This window comes from Cupressus sempervirens, chromosome 11 (assembly GCF_028749045.1).
Source record: "Cupressus sempervirens isolate cs-2001-9-10 chromosome 11, ASM2874904v1, whole genome shotgun sequence".
Taxonomy (NCBI): domain Eukaryota; kingdom Viridiplantae; phylum Streptophyta; class Pinopsida; order Cupressales; family Cupressaceae; genus Cupressus; species Cupressus sempervirens.
Genome location: NC_143128.1, coordinates 828,914,727 through 828,932,315, shown reverse-complemented (window position 1 = coordinate 828,932,315; position 17,589 = coordinate 828,914,727). Strand labels below are relative to the sequence as shown.

Here is a 17,589-nt window from a genome sequence, read left to right as displayed (position 1 = left end):
GATTTACATGTTTCTAACTTGGTTTTGAAGTTTCATGATGACATGGATTTCATGTTTGAGGATATTGCTATTGCTGGTTGTGATTAATTGCAGAGATTGTTGGTGAAGCATTATGTTCAGTTTGTTCTTGAGACTAAGCATGCTAATTGGGTTGCTAAGATTCATTCGATTCAGATGTTTGAATGGATGAAGTAGAGATGGTTGGTGTGAAGATTTGTTCTTTTGTCTAGGATGGATTGGGAACCTTTAGTGAAGATAAAGATGGTTGGAAATATTTCTTTTGGCATCAAAGTGTGGGACACACTTTTCTATCTACCTAGGGAGTCTGATGCAAGAGCATCTTACATCATAAAATAAATTTAAATGAAAAAGAAAAAGAATTTTAAACAAAGAAAAAAAAGTAGAGGAGAGAGAGAGTGAAGAAAATTAGAAGAAAAATAAAAATAAATAAAAATGGAGAAAAGAGGGAAAAAGACATTTAATAGGTGACATTATTTAATGTAACTTATGGCTTGAGGATTTATTTAATGTAACTTGCTAGGCCAACTTGTGGCTTGGTTTAGTATAAGTAGAGGGTCTTGTCTTGTCATTATTTTTTTTAGCATGGAGCATGAAATCCAACATGGGATCCAACATGGAGGAAGTCAATTAAAGAGGAGTAACTGAGAGGAGTGAAGTTTGAGAAGAGCTTGTAGCTGCAACTTGAGAAACAAGAAGGTTGCTTGGTGGGTTATGAGCACAAGTTTAGATTCTTCTTAGGGTTTCTACTAGTTTGTGAATCTGGGCTAGCTAGAGCTTGGATCTTGCGAGATCTTGGAGAGTTGTTATATTTTCTTATGTATTTGGCCGTAACCTAAAAGGCCTTATAGTTGGGCATTTTGGATGTAAATAGTATGATTATATTATGAGAATTGACATTATTTTGGATCTAAATTTTGTATTATTGTTATTCTTCCATTGTGTGATTATTTATTGGGGGTTAGGACATCTCCTCTAAGGCTTCTACTATTGTGCACTACATTAGATTGAATAGTCTAGCGGGTTTGTGTGCTCAATACTCAATCCCATGTAAAAAAAGAAGAAGTTAGGATCAAATGGTCTAACAGGTTTGTGTTCTCAAGAGTCAATCTTACAAAGAAAAGGAAAGGGGAGGATTGAATGGTCTAGTGGATTTGTGTTCCTAATAGTTAATCCCACAAATTTGCACCTTGTGGTGGCTTTACATTCCCATGATATAATATTCCTATATTGTGAGAATGGTTAATGTGCTCTAGGATAGATTGAATGGTCTAGCAAATGTGTGTGGCATGCTAGTCAACCAATCCAAGACATTTATAAAGAGAGAGTAGTTGGCCCTAGAAAGTTGTGTTATGCTAATGTACTCTATATGATGTGCTTAAAAAATAAAAACACATGAAAATGATAAGGGGACCATGTATGCCTGCCCCCCCCCCCCCCTCCCCGCTCCCCCCCCCCCCCCCCCCCCCCCTCTGAAGATGGAAAAATAATTGCTTATTTTGGCATCTTAAGGAAGTGATGAAGAAGGATAAAACAATTTCAACATCAAGATAGTATCCACAAGCAACACCTAGTCCAAACCAAAGAGGTCACAACTCCTATGAGGTCATGGAAGGGTAGAATGCAAAGAGACCATGCAAGAAGTGAAAAAAGAAATACTTGAAAAAGAGGATACACTATTATGCGACTTCAAGGTAATTTATCTATCTACCATGAAAATCCAATTGTAAATGATGCAAGATTTAATGTCACATGATAAAAAAATAACATTCATCCAAAGGATAGTGGATCCATGAGAAAGTGAAAAAGAAGGAAATGATTCCCTTGCACCCCAAGTATAGGAACAAGAGAAGAGAAAAAACCTATTATGCTACTCAAGAAATAAGCCATGTATGACAATGAGCCCCCAGAAAGAAGTCCAATAATGTTACATGGTGTAGAGAAACATAATAGGGACTTAAAATTTTATTTAAAGAAATCAGAAGTAAAAGAGATCTCATTATAAGGATATATGTGAACAACTTCATTATTAACGAGTTGTTAAATCTGGAAATTATTAGTAGAGTGATCATGATAACGGTGATCCATGCAAAATAGAAGATTCACAAGTTTTTGACTATGTTTCTTTCTACATTTAGGCTTAGTAATCACCTTAACACGAAGAAGTTTAGGTAAGACAAGTTCTTGATTAGTAGGAGATGATATGTGAGAGGATGTGGATGAATAATGAGATTCAATACATTGTTGTGCACATCATAAATTATGATCGAAAATGGACATGTTTAAAGAGTTCCTATACCCCCTATTTCTTCAGGGCATATGATTTTTATCACTAGATTTAATAGATTCATCATGAGTAGAAAAAAATTCGGTGAAGAAAGGAGTTGTGAGAGTTCTCATGAATGGAAGGTCCTTAATTCTATATTCCCCAATAAAATTTGGTGTGAAATCTAAGGATCCCCACTCATCACCTAGAAGGGTACTTGTAGAAGGAGAATCATCATTAGATTCTTGATTTTGTTGTTCCTGAACTTTTAGACAACTATTTGGCTTAGTGTTTGCATACAAAGTGCACATGACTTTATTTAAGATAAACTTGACTTTTTGATGAAGAGATGAAGGAACAACATGCATAGCATGTAACCAAGGTCTAGCCAAAAGAAGATTGTAATTGAGAGATCTAGGCATAACATGAATACGAGTATTCATAATAGATGGAACTACTTTTATAGGTAAAGTAATGGCGCCTAAAGTTTTCATAGAAACATTATCAAAGCCACAAATATAATAGCTAGTAGTTTTGATATGTAAAAGACCAACATTAATTTGTTTGAGCATATCCTTACTACAAACATTAATCCTAGATCCATTATCAACTAAGGTTCGACGAATAAGGTTACCATTAACTAAGATAACTACCATAAAAAGCATCACACTGATCTTGAATCTCTTTAGGAGGTAAATAATCATGATCAAACACAACTAGTTGAGGTGGGATTGATGTAGTATTCATGCATTATAGAAAGACATCGATGTTATCTTGATTAGGAGATGGAGTTGGAAGAGTGGATAAAGCATTTTTCAATGCTTCATGATATGTAGGAGATGTTTGAAGAAGTTCACAAAGAGAAATATTAGTAGGTGTATTACGTAATTGTGATACCAAATCACAATCCAACCCAATATTTTGAGAAAGACAAGGTGGAGGGGGGAGAACATGTTGAGAAGGTGGAAGAGAAGTAGTAAGTTGTATGATATGTTTGAGACACCATATGATAATCCTTAGAATCACTATATATGTTCCCCTTTAAGAGTTATGGAAGGACAACCTTTAAGGGTGAGAATAGGTTGAACAACATTAACTTGATTAAGAGCTTGCTTCTCCATAGACACATCACTAGAAGAGAGAGAATTAAGGAGATTGTCAGTATCCTCTTTTCCTAAAGAATCTTTAGAATAGGGATTTTAGATGTCCATTAATGATTCATCTCTAGTAGGATCATCAAATGAAGGCAAGACCACATTGATGAAAGTGTTTATAATGTTTTCCTCTTGTGCTAAAATATCCCTAGGAAGAAGGCATATTTTAGGAGAAGGAAAAATATCAACTACGTCATGTGGAAATGAGATAGAAGAGGTGTAATCCATGATATCATTGTTTATATATAATGTTCTTTCACATGAAAGATATTAGTCCATGTAATCATATAATGGTTCATCCCAAATAGGAGAATCATCATAAGGAAGAATATATCTACCAAGAAAACATACCATGGAAGAAAAAAGAGAGGAATTGAAAGAAGATAGAAAATAATCCTTGCTAAAAATGTCCTCATACATAAGGTCTATATTAGGAGAAAGGTTACCATCAATCTCTAAGTTTCCTTGATAAAGAAAAAGATCATTAAGAGAGGGGTTAAAATCATAATCTCACTCTATGGTTCCTTATAAAGTGACATAAGAGAGGACAAGGAAACATCACATGCCCTAGATTGATTCCTTTTAGGGGGAACATATAGTAAAGGAGGATGTTGTTTTATAGAAAGGGGATAGAGGAATGGTTGGAAAATGCTTTGAACAAATTTTGGAACATGAGTGAAATGCATACATGAAATGCAAAAGAAGAGATTAATAAGATAGCCAAATCTAATTCCAAAATACAATAGAAGAGGAAAAGATTTTGGTTTCACCCAAAATGAGGTAAACAACCACAATAAATAATATAACTCTAAAAAAAGAAAAGAGGGTAAGAGGACAAGTTCACCAAAAGAGGGTAAACACAAAAAATAACACAATCTAACTCCAAAAAAAGTGGGGACAATTCAGGTTTATCAAAATGTTTAGGGAGAAAAGGGGGGCACTATAATAGGATTATAGATCTCCTTAATTTTGAGCCACTAAGCCATTCAAATATGTATTAAAAGAAAAGAAGGTAATTTCCAAATATGATTCCACTTATGATCCAAATTAGATTAGCTAGAAACTAAAGGAAGAAGGGAGCCAGTACTAAATTTTAATTATAAAGGGGAATGCAATACAAAGAAATATACTCTCTGGCCCTTAATAGGATAATGTGTATTTAAATTTGAACCAATTGCTTAAATAATGTAAATCTAGATGCTATGTGTAGACAATTAGCCCAATTAAGATGCAAATGTAGGGTAAAGATGTGAAAGGAAATAAAATATGAAAGACTCACCTTGAAATGCATAAAGGAAGATATATTTTAACTCCAAAAATCGCAGATCTAGACTATTTTCTGAATATTTGACAAGAGAGCTTATAATGAAACAACGAAAGGAACGAAACCCAGAAATCTCCTGACAAAAGGACACAGAAGGTTTAGATTGACTTGGAAGGGTGCCCTACAACCAAGTTGACATAGTCTAATGACTCTATAATGAGCTTGTCTAAAAAGCTCCTAAGGAGTAGGTTTTAGATTTGTAAGCTTCGACTAATATTTTGCAAATAAACATAGAAAAGTAGGATTTTTGGGGTTTTGTTGGGGGAGGGTTTGCCTTGGTCAAGCCCTAGGTTAAGAAATTAACCATAAATTTTAAATATAAATGTAAAGGAACAAGATAAATGTAAATATTCACCTTGCTTATAAAAATCCTTGTCAATAAGGGTTTGTTGTAATGTATGTTGTAGATCTTGAATTCGGTATGAAGGATATATCCACAGTTGCAATGGATCTACCACAACCACATCATGGAGCCATGGATGTAAATGTGCATCAATGAAGAAGATAATGAATTCCTCAATATATATGTCCTCTTGTGATGGCCAACAAAATTTTAGATCTTGAAGAGGAAATGCCCACAAAAGATCCTTGAACACTTGAAGAAACTCGTTTTCTTGGATGCCTTCAGCTCTAGAATTCCTTGAGTACTTGAGGGCCTATGAATTCTTGATTTGAGTTGGTGTACAAAAAATTAACTCCCCAAGCCTCCTTTTATTCTAGTTTTCTGGTGGTAAAAAAGTTAAAGATTGACGTAAGGTTGATTGTTAAATGAAGAGTTAACTATAGGTTGACTATTAAGTGGAGAGTTCACTATAGGCCAACAGGGGAGAGAAATAAATTAGTTGGTAAACATTAGACATTACAAGCACCAAAATCCAAAATCATTAGGGACTAGGTCAACCTAGGTTGACCAAATCTCAAATGATGGAGAGAATAGGCCCAGAAGAATGTGTATATGAAACTATAAGATATGGTGAATAATAGGAGAAAAAAATTGAATAAGGCTCCATCCATGGTCTAAGAAGTCAACAAAGGATAAGTGATGAGAGGTCTTAAAAAGGAAACTGCATCCATTTTAAGATGATATAGGTATTATGGAAGGCAGTTGGTGTTGTAAATACTCTACACACCAAAGTGTTGTCATTGATCGCCAATTGTTCAAGTCAAGTATAATATTTCATGACTACCAATAGACATCTACACTGGTCTACATAGGATATGAAAGATGAGATGATGCATATTATAATTAGCATGATGAATCAACACTGTGACATGGTAGGCAATGCAATGGGAATACCATTCTAACAAAATGAAAGAAAGAAGAAAGGACAAAGAAGTTGAGGCTAGACCTAGCATAGATTGGCAAGGTTACTAGTCTAGATCCTATGATGTAAGAGTCACAAGTTATTCATGAAATTCTGAGTAGTGCAATTCAAATTTTGAATTTTTTTTTGAGTGGGATATTTTTCTAGGGTTGTGATACCCATAAATATAATATTATGCATATCAGAAAAGATGTGCAGATAAGTGGATATGTAGAATGAGATCAAAAGAAGAGGAGAAAAATTCAATGAGGTACAACAAGTATTGTTGAACAAAGTAAAAGAAAAAAGAGTAATATCAACCCAACTCAATAGTGCACTGCAGACAGGGGCAAGTAGAGAAAGGGAGTAGCAATACCAAAGCTATCATAGTGAGTACCCAAGCGATAAGAGAAGATCAAGGAATCTTCTTGATATATACACTAGAGATCTATCAAGCAAGGTGTACGATATAGTCTAGATCATATTTGATTGCTTTCTAACCATTGAAATCATTTTTTAAGCTCTTAAGCGAGCATGCTTTAGTAGTAGGCATATGATAAATCCTCTAACTAGGTGCCTCTCAAAAGATGTGCTAAAATAATATAACAAGGTAACCTTAATAGGTTGATTGTAATCCCAACAAGTTGCAGACATTCTTAACTAGATGTGTTCTTAGAAGGAACAAGTTGTATCTCTTAACTGAGCAACCTTTTATCTACACCAAAAGGCTACTGGGTATATTATCCCCACTATGGTTTTCATCCTCTCATTGAGGTTTTCCATGTATAAGTCTATGTGTCCATTGATGCATGCTTTTACGTGTGAGTTTACATACTTCTACTTAACTGCATTTATCATTGTGTTTTTATTTAAGTGGTTGTTGTTTAGTGTATTTGAAATGGTTAAGAGAATAACTAATTTTGGAGTCGATTATTGATTCACCCCCTCCCCTTCTCACTACCAATAAGGAATAATAATTTGTTGGAAATAACAATTGGAAAGTAAAGTTTGAGATGGGGGTGAATCAACACTTCAAAAATTTAACCATAAAACATTTACCACACATCCATCTCACAATTTAGCATATAAACTTAAATAGATAACTATACGTGTTCATCCATAATGTGAAACAAATAACACATGACACAATAAATTTGTTACCCAAGAACCCTTCGATGAGAAGGTAAAACTAGGGTGGAGATGGCACCCACAAATCTTCACTACTGCAGCTGTAAAGTTTAGCCAATTATGGTTACAATGAGTTTGACCATAAACTATGACCTACCCTGTGAGGGGTCTACCCTGTTAAAAGCTTACAAAGATTGTTAGGTCTCACCTTGTTAGGGGATTTCAACACCCTGTTAAAAGTGGCCTTGTTAGAGGACTTAAACTTACAATAAAGCAAGCACTTGGTTAAGAGATTTACACAAGTTTTTTAAGACTACTCTATTAGGATATATGCTCTACATCACTTGTTAAAATGGTTCAAAACCATGATTCTTCGGTTAGCACTCTATTGCTAGATGTTAGATCTTCTCTTTTCTAATAAATCCTTGATCCTTTTGATTAGATATGTCTCCTCTGTCCTCTCTTTTCTTTCCTCTATTCTCTCTAATTGATTCTGTAATTTAGATCATTGTCATAACCTCCATAGCCACCATGAATGCTCTCTCTGCACTTAGCATTCATCTCCTTCCACACATACGAACTCTTTAGGTTTTTCCTTGTTAAATAAACATAGGTGGAATGGACTAGGTAAGAATCAATGACTGAGTTTGATCCATATTGCCACTTAATTCATCCCTTAATTTTATTGGTTGCATGTAATGCATAGGGATTCATAATATACCTCCATACTTATCTTCTAGAATCATAAAATAATCATTATGTCAGCCCAAAAATGGTTTACATAGAAGTTTGTGCCATTATAAATAACTATGTCAAAAACTATTCACTCAAAATTTGAAGACTTTGATGCTCGACCATCACTACATTCTCAATGTTGTAACTCGACTTCTGAATGGCTCGACATACACTATTTACTTGGCTCCTAAATCACTTGACATGTATAGATTTTTCAGCTCATGAGTGACTTGACACATACTATCTACTTGGCACATACTAGTGCTTGACACTAACTAGTTATATTGCTCGACATGTATTGTTTGGCAACTGATGCTTGACATGCTTTGATCACTTAGCTTGCTCTGTAATACTGATAGAAAATGACTAAGTATTTCGTCACTACCTTGTCGAAACCAATCTGAGATTAACAATCTCCCCCTTTGACATGAGTGGCAAAAACATGTTGTCATGCGTATACAATCCTTATTATGAGCATAACTTAGACAATATTTATACATTACTTGGTTCTCATACAAAATTTCAAAATTTTCAAAACTTATGACTAACTGTCATACCTTATTTACCCATAACTCCCCCTGAGTAAATGTTTCCTTTCTATAACTAAATTTGATACTCTTGCTGAGTAGATTTATTGTTCCCTATTTCTGCATTATTACTCCCCCTTACTCAAAACTGTATTATTCTCATAACTCATTTCCTCATTATATTCATTTCCCCCTTTTTTGACACTTATGTCATGGGTGGTACACAAATAGTGTATTTATCCAAAAATGATTTATGCATCTCCATGATAATTTTCAATGCTGCATCCCAATTGTTGCATGCTACTTCTAGAGATTGATATTAAATATCTAGTTGGGCAACAAGGTCAACTAAGCCATCATGAGTTGAAAGTTGGTTATCTTTCTTCATCAATGTCTCAACATAGGCTAGTCCCTTATGCAATACTTCCATGTGTAGGGTCAACATGGATTGAATACTTATCAAGGTAGCTCAAATATTTACATCTTGTGCTTGCAACTCGACAAGCCTACCTTGTGTGGATAGTAACCTCTGAAAATGAGCTTAGCTTTAACCAGGAGATAACTTAAGAGTAGTATCTATAGTTTGTAAATCTCCTTGTAGTTGGTCAATAGCCCTTTGAACTTCCAATGTAAAAAGATTCACATCACATAGCTTGGTGTAGAGAGAGAAAATATTCTCTAACACCTTCACACTCTCCATTTTGGTTCCTAGATCAACCTATCTAAGTGCAATAGCACTAGACATCTTCTAAAGTACCTTTGTATGAAATTTCCGTTTAGACCATTCAAAGAGTTTAACATTAGAATCCAGCTCTTCATCCTTTATTTTGTCAAAAATAGTGACAATTTGCTCAATTATGGGCTTGTCTTCATTCATTTCAAGGAGACTAAAAGCATCATAAAATATGTCTTTTATCTCATATAAAACTTTCTTTTTCTTATACTCCCTTCTCATCATTTCTTTCATCTTCTTTCTTTGCAAAGCTTCATGTAGAATGCTCATCTCTTCAATTGTGATGGTTTCTAGATCAAACTTGGACAACTCAATCACCTCATCTAAACTAAAATCCCCGAAAGATGTATCATATGTGCTCCTTGATAAACTAGCACTAGGCCTTGATATTTGCAAAGGTGTAACATGTGTGCTCAATCTCTGAAGAGCTTGACTACTGGGAGGAGTAATAGAAGATGGTAGGGTAACCATAGTTTGTATGACAAGGGTATAAAATCAGTAACCATTTTTGGGAATTCTCTTTTCATCTTGTTTTGATTTTCCCTCGGGATATGTCGCAACATTGCATGTGTTGTATAGAAATCTCTCTGTTTCTCAAATGTTGCTGCCAATTTTTCTAGGTTAATAGGAACTGACATGGGACCTTGCAAATCAAATGCTTCAACAAAAGCATCCTTACTTAACGTACAAAGAACGCTCATATCCTTTCTATGAAAGGACCGAGTAGTTGGATTATATGCATTTACCAGCGCCTTGATAAGGTCAACATCCACGTATACCTCCGGCATTATCAACTTTCCCAGGTTCCTCGTCCATGGATTTGAGACGGGAACACTCTCCACCCTATTCTTGTAAAAGTACAAGAACAATTCAGTTCCATTGGTGTACGGTACTTGAGCATCTCTACAGAAGCTGTAAGCGTCTCTAAACGCGTGGACACTAGCACTTAGAGCATTGGAAGATTTAGGGAGAATCTTCAACCATTCTTCTGCAAATTTGGCAGACAATGAAACCTTGCTGCCCTCTCCAATGCCCTTCTTTACTGATGATTCTGCTTCTGCCATTCTGATCTTACTGCAAATTCTTGAATCTTTTTGCTCTGTTAGCTGTAGATACCTGAGAATTCTAGTTTTCTGCAACTTCCTAATGGGCCACGGCGTTAAATTGTTAAATTTTAATGGCTTTAAAGTTTAAAAGCTTGCACGTGCATGGATATCTATTATCGATCACTACCAGTAGTAACTACTGCCTTTATTTCATTTTCCTTAGAATGTCAACTCATTAGCTGTCCGAAATTAGATAATAGATTTGAAAACCTGTTCTTTTGTACTTTCGAAGTTTCAAGCTTCAAAAATACATTATCATTGTACAATCTTATGAGTTGCGAAACCCTTCGTTCTACGCTCTGTCGCAATCAGTTCAACTTAACCTTGAAATCTTTTCACGAAATTGTGAAACCCTTATTTTTCTTTTCTCGGGCTATCGCAACAGTTAAATCAAATATTCGCTTTATCCTTGCGACCCTGTGATAAGCCTTATATCCTCTTCTAATGAGATTCCCCTTCTGTTGCAGCTTCAGAACTTACACATTTCAAATCGCGTTGTCGCAGTTGTGAAAACCCATTTCCTTCTAACCGGTGTGAAGTGGCGAACACTGCTTCATCTTAACCTTTCGCGACTTCGCAGGATGACATATCTTTCCCCTTTCACCACTGCGAACATGCGAAAACTACTTGAATTAACATTTCGCAGTCTCGCAACCAACAGACTAACTGCCTGCATAAAACCTCTGATGATGCGATCTCCCTTTTCGCGACTGCCGGAAGTCCTTTGCCTTTAACCGTTGCGAACATGCGAAAACTGCTTGAATTTACATTTCGCGGTCTCACAACCAACAGACTAACTGCCTGCATAAAACCTCCGATGATGCGATCTCCCTTTTCGTGACTGCTGGAAGTCCTTTTACTTTAACTGCTACAAATATGCGACAACTGCTTGAATTAACATTTCGCGGTCTCGCAACCAACAGACTAACTGGCTGACTAAAACCCTTGATGATGCGATCTCCTTTTCACGACTTCGTAACATAAAAGTTCAAACTGATGAAACCTTTTGCGAACCTCCGATGCCATCGACTTCGCATATGTTTTTTTTAACCTTGAATACAATGAAATGATTCGCCCAAAAAATTCAAATTTTAATGTGATTATTATTTTTTGTTTGCCAATGTATAATTTTTTTGTGGTTTTAAAATAACACAATTCGCCCAGATTTTACACATTGTTTGAGAGACTATGAATGATTCGCCAATGGAGATTATTATTTTTTCTTTGTAAACTATTTTTTCGCCACAAAAATAAAATAAAATTTGTCAAGTGTTTTACACCTTTCGCCAATTTTTTACACCTTTTCTAAAGGAGGGGTTTCTTAAAGTATACCCTGCTCAGGAGCATAAGGCCTAGGGCCTTTGAGGACTACTTTGGCACGAGAACATGTGATTGCGTTAGCAGAAGATTGTGATGTTTCTTGATTTGATGTGGGAGGTGTAGCACCTTTGAGGATGAATGGAGTCCTAGTTTTAGTGTTGTCTTGTTTTCCTTTTACTTGTTTTATGACCCTTGTTTTAGTGATAGTCACAATATGCATTCTCTTTCCACCACAAAGGCCAAGGTTGTGGATCATAAGGACATGGAAACTCCGGTGGAGTAAGAACTATGTTCTAGAGTAATGTTTGTAGACTACGTCGAGGGGTTCACCCAGAGGTGTGACCTCTCGTGAGACTTGAGAGACCCAAGATGTATTCTTTGCTTTATTTCCAAACATCTTGTTACCTATGGGAACTGGTTCAGTGATTTTGAATGCTTTTAGGTTATCAAAGAGATTATATGTTGTTTTGGGTAGTTTATGAGTGATACTCTCTACCATCCCATCATGTGCTACCTCTCAGTTTTTGTTGACAAACCTAGATTTGTCTTTGATATAGGTACTATATCCTTGTTTAGTGTCCTTTTGAAGGGTTAGTTCTCCCTTTTTGACCATGAACTCCTCGATTAAGATGGCTTGTTTAATCATGTCCTCGAAAGTACAAGGACCCTGAAGTTGTATTTTATACCTGAAGTTAAGTAAAAGATTGTCCATTAAGATATCAAGCTTTTTAGTTTTAAGGATCTTGTGTGAGTACGTATACAATCGTTGCCATCTTTGGAGAAATGTTAGAAAAGGTTCTCCAATTCTTTTCTTAAGGTTGCATAAGTTGTGTATGTTGACCAGATGTTGTATATTATGTGAGTATTGCTATATGGACATGTTCGCAATCTCATCAGAAGTCTTGATTCTCGTAAGTAACCTTGAAAATCAGTCCATGGCTTGACCACCTAAACTTCATGGGAATAAATGCATAAGATACACTTGATCATGCATGAACTCCATTGATTAAGTGCCAAACTCCCTCAAGTGATCTTGGGTGTCTGATATCCCTCAGTATTTGTCATATTTCAGCAATTCAACTCCTCTAGGAAAAGGAGGCATGTACAAATCCTTGTCAAAAGGAAATGGGAAAATAGTATCTAATGTAAATTGTTTAACCAGTTTATCCTTATCTCGCAACATTTGGGCCAACTACTCTTGCATGACCTAGATTTGTTTCTGTAATTTAGAGGTTTCATTTTCTTCCTCTCGAGTGACAATTGTTTCAATGTTAAAATGTTGAGGCAGTTTCACTCCTCCCTAAGCGAGTTTTAGAAAGTATTTCTCTTTCTCTTCATGGAGCAAGATTTCCATCATTTTGTGAAATTTTTTTATCTTGACGAAATCTTTCTATTGTCTCTAGGGGTATTTCTTATGTATCCCCTTGATCATCCGTATATGTAAGGACCTCTCATTCTTTCACTTCTTTGAGATGCATCTTGGTTTGTTCCTGTACGATTTTCCCCTGTTTCTAGATCTTGATCCGCCATTCTATGAATGTGGGAGTTTTCAATATGTTTAGGTTGTACAGGTGTTCTTTTAATGTCAGAATCTTCTGGGAATAATGGATTCCAAATCTATTGCAAGTTTATTGGAAAATGTTCATTGAACGTCAGGTGAACTGTTAGGTGAACTAGATCGTGAGGATTCTTAACTTTGTACTCTTGAGCGTATAGCTGGGAACGATCTCTAACGCGATTTCGACCTTTACCTCTACCTCACCTTGGTCTACGAGGAGGAAACACGTTTCACTCCTAGTTGCAATAGGCCTAGTCATAGACTGATGACTTCTGCCAAAGTTTGGACAAGGTCACACTAGAATGTCATCTCAAAGTAAGGAAGATTTAGTACACCTGCTGCATACCCATGTATGAGTAGTCAAAGAGAAGGCTAGAACAACCGAGAGTTTTTGACTATCGTGACCCAAGGTATGACAAACACCAGAGAGCGAATAAAATAACAAGAAACGAGACTAGTCCAGGTGTAGACCACAAGTGACAAACTAAGCAAGATCTCTGAGTTTTGAGACCGCTGCAAACAGAGGAATGGCATCATGTTTTCAGCCCAAGACTATATTTAGATCAGGTTTGAGGAGAGAGCTTAGAATAGCTTCTTGTTTTGGACCAAACTTGACAGACTCGCGTAAGGAAATGACTCTGGGGCGAGTAAATGCAGTGAAACAAGCAAGGAAAAGCCTCGGATAGACCAAATTGGGTAATCTTGACAGTTTCCAAGCAAAGGCTCGTGCAAGGATGTGGACACAGCTACGCTAGGAAGTATAGAACTGCAATCGAGAATTCAAAACAATGAATTTTAAGGTGTTTCCTCATACAAGTAAGTAGCAACAACACGTGAAGAAGTTTTCAAATCAAACAGTGTGGGACTTTAGTTTGTGTCAAAGCACAACATGGTTTACAAACAGTAAGGGTACATTTCATGTCTCAATTAGTTAAACAAGGGACAAAAAAATCTTGCCAACATGCACTTGTGACATTAAACAACTTTCTACCCATGCTAATAAGATGTTTAATGTGAGAGAAATCCAGGGTCTTCAAGGTGCAGCAATAAAAGCTACAGATTGGGATGTAGTAAACAGTTGGTGCAATTGGTGAAGCTAGTGAGACATCCAGTATCTAGGATTTGATCATAAGCATTCCACATTTACCATATAAATGCCAGTGCTCACAAATAAATGTACATCATGCCAATATCATAAAACTAAATGAGTCAAGATTGCAATTTTATGGTGGCCTCAATTGCTTTGTGTACGAGTAGGACAAATTAAAGAACTTGTGGAAATTACTAGTGCATGGCAATTTAGTATACTTAGTTAAGACAACTGGTCGGCCAAGTGGAGAAACTGGAGAGGATAAACATAAAAAATTCTTATTGATTTGAGCACAGTTTAATCTACATCTGAAATGGCTTCTCTGGTACATCCAACATTGGATATGCTTGTCTTCAGCTTTCTTGAGTAATTGGCTTCCTCAATACCTAATTTTTGTCCTGAATAGGAAAAGGTTGAACATCTTTATAATGGGTTCCAGGAATATGAAAAATTAGAAATGCTTGGGTTTAGCTTCAATGTATAATAGTGTAATCTCAAAATTATGGATCTACTATATCATAGAAAATTTCTGTTGCTTGCACCCCCATCATATGCAATAATTGCTACAATATCTAAATAATAATAGATGATTCAATTAAGAATCCTATTATAGAGATGTCATGAACGAGAGTACAGAAACATATAAGTACCTTGAAGAACAACATACAATACACATAAGATAATATGTAAAATCCAGACATTCTCCATGGACACTCGTTCTCTGTTGGTCAGCGTGACAATGTCATATTTCATCAAGAATTGACCTGTGATTCGACTTCCATGGGCTGGCAAATATTGATATTTCCTTTATAGTTGTAGTTCAACATTCATGGGTTAGTCCACATCAAATCAAATTTTATCCTTAAAGCAATCAGATTTTCATAATCTATATGAATGTTCATGAAAGCTTCGAATATATCTGCAATCTACAATTTCTATTCTCCTTGCACTCTCTTATATTATGATGATAGATCATATAGTGTGATCCAAAATATTAATGATAAAAACTTTACATAATCAAATCAAAATATCGGAAGACTCCAGCATTTCTATTAATGAAAGTCTGATACACTTTCCAAATTACATAATTACATATTTTACTGCTGGAATTCTCATTGTAGAAACCATCAACTCTATATTTAAGAAATCAATATCTTCAATTGATAGCGGAGACCAACCAGTTCACAAATTCACTATTGACAAGAAGTCTCAGTCTGTACACCATTTGATAAATTTCAGTTTGATACACCTCCTCAAAAATTATTTTGTGAACTTTTTTAAAATTAAATATTCAATCTCTTTGATTGATAGAAGAAACCAATCAGCATGTAAGTATCGATCTCTTCAATAGATTGACAGATCAACATTTTTTTTACATTTAAATATTAATCTCTTTAATAGATAAAATTAATCAAACCAATTATTCTGCAGCCATAATTCTCATTTTACAAGCTACCATTTCTATAAAATTCCAGTCTGATGCATCCTTTCAACATTACATTTTACCATTTAAGATTTCAATCTCTTCAATTGATTGCTGAAATCAATTAGTTGACGCGTTTCAATTAACAGTTTCAAACCATGGAAACTTTCTCAAGTATTCAATTGTTTTAATAGATTGCTGAAATCAATAAGATTATCGTATAAACCAGTTTCACATGAGTGTCAATTCAGAAATTCAAACCTTCATTCAGAGTCTTTTATGAAAACTTTTTTCACACTTTCATGAATAATGACACAAAATCAATTTTAATAATGACATAGTAGAATCAACTTTAATGAGTCTGGTTGAAACCAATCACTTTATAAATTCAAATTCTCAACTTTTTCTAACTTTTTCATTGATCAAACCTTTATTTACACTCTTCCATCAAATCAAACATAGAATTAGCTTCAACTTCAGCTTCATTGAGTCTGGTTGAAACCAATCATCTCAAAAATTCAAACCCTCATTAACACACTCCATCTTGCGAGTGAATCACTAAATCATATACAATGTCACGGACATAGAATCAACTTCATTGAGTCTCTAATCACTTCAGAAATTCAAACTCTCATTGACACCTTCTATCATGATAATATCTTCTAGCTTTCTGACACACTATTTTTTATGTATACACTTTTTAGTCAAAAATAGCTAAATCATGCAACAAGTCGTGTACAATGTCATGAATATGTAGACCTCTTAATTTAGTGAAAACTAAATCAAGCAACAAATCATGTACAATGTCATGACTATGTATAGCTCTTAATTTAGTAAACACTAAATCAAGCAATAAATCATGAACATTATAACCAGTTAAAACTCTGTTTACTTTCACAAAAATCCTAAATCCTTCCGCTATCCATAAATCTGTGAAATAGCATAGACTAAAACAAGACTTCAGATGGGAAGGAAAAACAAACAGAGAAACAACTGTTTTAATGGCTAGTGACAACTTACCACATTCTAAAACATTTTGCTAAAATGTATTATCCAATCTGCTCGTTCCCACAAAGGCAACAATCTCAAAAGTTCATCTTCCTTGTGTTCTGCAACACCCGTCACTTCCTGCCACCATTCTTTCACAGAAAGATTGTCCACACTTAATAGATCTGCAGCTTGCAGACAACCACATATATATCTAAGCCTCTTCTCCCCACATTCAAAACCCTTTTTGAAGTTTAGCAGAAGTGTAGCCTCGCACAACATTTGTTGCGCCAACAAAAGACTGAATACCATCTTTAAATGAAATTGCTGATGGATGCAACTCAAACTAAAACTTGCTCGGATGTGTTTACCCAGTCCTGTAATCTGGACCTATATAACAAGGAATGAAGAATTTCTCTTTGTCATTAGGGTTTCAGAATAGCCGAGGGTTTCAAGATTATTATTATTATTATTTAATGCTACCCTCCTTTTCACCAGCGGCACCGACTATAGAAAAGATTCCCACAACGTAGTGCGTCCTGGCTCAATAGCAGCATCCAAACACTTTTAGGGTTTCTAGACAATACCTTTTATTTGACAATTTAAGTTGTAAATTAGGGTATGATTTCATAACTTCAGTCCTAAATTGGGGAGAGAATGGAACGTAAGTAGGGAATTGGCTCTCAAAGATTCCAATGAAGAATGATTATGATAGTTTTGATAGAGAGAAAATTAGAAAATTGATTCTAACTTGAGTTAATTTTAAAAAATTGTAATGAAAAGTAATTATTATGATAATTTTGTTTAGAATGCAAAATATTATGTTATTTATTAATGTTGTATGTTAATGTTAGTAAAATTGTAGTTTAGTTGATTATTATATTAGTTGTACATTTTTCAATCATTTTTTGACTAA

At 35.1% G+C, this 17,589-nt stretch overlaps 1 long non-coding RNA gene across 2 annotated transcripts; it reads right to left on the bottom strand.

Moving 5' to 3' along the window:
• Positions 1 to 14,368: 14,368 nt before the first annotated feature.
• LOC149532128 (uncharacterized) lies at positions 14,369 to 17,349 on the bottom strand. Of its 2 annotated transcripts, none has more exons than XR_016358905.1 (2): positions 16,707 to 17,349; positions 14,369 to 14,661 (listed from the first exon to the last, which is right to left on the bottom strand). It is a non-coding gene; the product is annotated as an uncharacterized LOC149532128 (long non-coding RNA). The 2 variants fall into 2 exon arrangements; XR_016358904.1 differs by lacking the exon at positions 14,369 to 14,661 and adding an exon at positions 16,066 to 16,244.
• Positions 17,350 to 17,589: the final 240 nt, after the last annotated feature.